Raw genomic sequence first — 3504 nt, 5'->3', positions numbered from 1 at the left:
GCAATACTATCAATATCATTAGTGTTATTTTAATTATAGATTTTATAATTGCTATAATGTTATTGAGATTAGTAACAGCAATATGAGATGACATGAAATAGTTTCAAAAATCAAGAAAAGAGTAAGGAGATGAGACAAGTAGTATTCATAATTTGCTCATTTATGAAGTAGTATAAGTGGAGCTGTCTATGTGTAAAAACAATTTAGAAAGTAAACTCACAGTGGGCACGGTAGGTACATACATGCCATGCCCGCCAGTTTTGGGGTAATAGCATCATTATTACTAGGGTTGTTGTTATTATTAATTTTATTATTATTATGATTATCTTAATTATTATAATTATTATTATGCAGATTGCAACAACACCAATGCTTAGTTCTCCAAATGGTTATTTACAATTTTAGGGGGGAAAAAATAATTCCATTACTATTGTCATCATCATTAACCATATGCTGCTGGAAAAATGCTGTGTTCGTTTATTTTATTTTATTAATTAATTAATTTATTTGTTGTTGCATTATATATATTATTTTATTATAGATTTATTATTATATATGATTATTAAAATATTATTATTATATGATATAGTTTTAAAAATTATAGAAAATTAGTATAGATGATGATGACAGTAGTATTCATATTTGATTTATGGTGTTATGTGGAGTGTTCTGGTGTGTGTGTTGTTAGGTACTCAGTGGGGGTGGTACTCTGTGCCGCGTTTTGTGGTTAGTAGCATCTTTTCTGCGTTGTTTGTGTGTTATTGTTGCTTTATTTGTTATGTTTTATTTTTGGTGTGAAACTCGCAAGTGCTTAGCTCCAAGGTTATTCAATTTTAGGGGGAAACATTTCACTTTCCCTATTTCACATTTCCTTAATTGGCTGAAAAAAATTCTGTTTACTTGCATAAATTTTATTTTTATTATATCATGATTTATGATGATAAATGAATGAATATGATATAAAATGATGATCTATGTGTAAGAACAATTAATAAAATAAACACACAGAGGGCATGGTATGTATGTACATGCTATTCCCAAGGTTTGGGTTAATATTATTTTGATTTTATTATTATTATTATTATTATTATTATTATTATTATTATTGTGGTTCTTATTGATATTGGTATTTATTATTGTAATTATTGTTATTTGCTATTATTGTTATAGGTATTATAATTATTAATATTATTATTATTATTATTATTATTATTAACTATAAAAAGAATGATCATGAGGTTAAAGGGTGTAGTCAGGCAGGCCAGGTAACAGACTCCTCAGAGACTAAGTATGTTTGCCTGCCATAGATATAAGTTAAAAAGGAATATAGGCACAAAAAGAAGTGAAATGAATTGTGACATTTCAGACTCATCAAGAGTTCCTCATCAGGGAGAGATAACGTGTACATGTTTTTTTTTCTCAGATCAATGGGTTAACCAAAAATCTTGAATTAATTTTCCGTACAATGTCAAGGAGGAATATGAAAAAATGATTTTGTTAGGGCTAGTTTTGAAACCATATTGGACTGAAGATTAATTATTATTTAAGTAATATTTTATTGGAAAAGAAACTGACTACATTAATCCACTTCTAACCAAGGAATTAGTTGTTGGTTAGAATCTTGATACCTTTGGGGGGTGAAGATTTTTTTGTTAATAGAAATAATAGTCTCATATCAAGTGTTTTTTGTGGAATTAAAAAAAAAAAAAATCAAATTTCTCTTTCTCCTCTTTTTTTTCTTCCTCGATATTACTAAATAATATTATCCTGAGCATGTTCTGGGAAGTTATATGTAGGAGTAAGATTATACTCATGAGTTAAAATGTAAGCTTTTGATTAAAGAACAATGATAAATGGCAAAAATATAACAACTTCTATAGTCTAAGATGCTGGGGATGGCATGTACAGCCACTGTGAGTTTAGTTCATTAATGGCATTTACACAGATGGCTCCATAAGTGCATAGTCACCAAATAGTCGATCACTAGTCCAACCTATCTCACCTGTTTACCCTTTTCTTTGATTTTCAGAAATATTTAATTTTATTTTATATTACTATTAGTATTGTTAAGAATTATAATGTTAGTAACAATAGTAATAAAAATATCAATATTAATAACATTAAAAGATAAAGAAAAAGTCCCAAAAACCCAAGGAAGGGGAAAATCAGGTCCCAACGGGTAGTATCCATAGTGGCCCGGGCCTCGCTGCCAGGGGCTTATATCGTCGCCCTAGCATGCACGACCACTCATGCCAAATACCAGCATCCCATGCCGTTTCTTCGTAATACTACGAGCATATGTTGTATTTTCAGTTTTCATTATTTTCTAAAGTCTCTACTTGCCATATTTCCTGATAAATCGAGACTGAAGGGTATTTTTGTTGTTATATAGACTCCATAGTTGATCAATCTTCAGTCTGTAGTCTGAATAAAATAAGCAGTGTGCGGCATCATGGAGTTGAAATCGTCGGTTTGTTGCATTTTCTTTTTTCTTTTTTTTTTTTTTTTTTGCATAGTAAAAATGAGAAAGTGTTAAAAACGACTTAATCACACTTTCAGTGGCTGAAAAATAATATTTTGCCGTGATTGTAACAAAAAAAAACTCATGGCATGTCCATACATACACCATGGTATGTACATACATGCCCCCGGCAGATAGTCCCGCCATGCCATGGCATGTGCGTACATGCCATCCATTGGCAGAGGGTTAAGTAAGTCTTCCTTGGTCTGTAACTCCTGCAAAGTGTTGTTGTATCTCAGTGCATTAGATGTTACATTTTCTCTCCTTTTACTGATAAACATAAAAGTATATTCAATTAATTTGTTTCATTTCTAATTTCATCATATTACATCAAATCATTCCTGGATTTAACAGGTCTCAACCAATTAAGCAGCCATAAGTCAACCATTTCTCCTTGAACTGAGTATAATCTATCCAGTTAAGCAGAGTGACAGCCTATGTCTTTGTACACCATCACCTCCTCTAACTTGGCCATATCATGTTAAGGAAATATCCCGACTGTGCCAGTGTGTGGCTGCTTAGGTTTTAACTATTCAGTATGAGCCTAAGGGTAGGGCAGTGAAGATATCAATGGCCAAAAGACTTGAAGTAATGGATAGAAAAGGAGATTCAGTATGTATTTCAGCCCAAACAGCTATATTTCCATGCATTTAAGGTCACTGCTTCAATGGCCAGAAGAATGTCATTTGTCAGTTAATGGAATTCCCATTTGGCAGTCAATATTGGTGATACTGAGGTTCAGTATATTTGAAACAACCGAAAATTAAGTGATTTCTGAAGAATAATTAAGAAAATTTTACATTTAATTTCACATTAACCATTGTTTTCTGTCAAAGGAAATTATGCTCCTGAATTCAATATTTCTAACTTGTTCTTGATTTATGTGGCTGTAATTAAAATCAGAATTTCTGGAAATAGTTAAGTTTATGTGTGAACATATATTAAAGTATAAACAATGTTTTATATAAAAAAATGCTATAATG

The sequence above is a fragment of the Penaeus monodon genome, chromosome 9 (genome assembly GCF_015228065.2).
Source record: "Penaeus monodon isolate SGIC_2016 chromosome 9, NSTDA_Pmon_1, whole genome shotgun sequence".
NCBI classification, from domain to species: domain Eukaryota; kingdom Metazoa; phylum Arthropoda; class Malacostraca; order Decapoda; family Penaeidae; genus Penaeus; species Penaeus monodon.
This window is presented reverse-complemented; position numbering follows the sequence as displayed.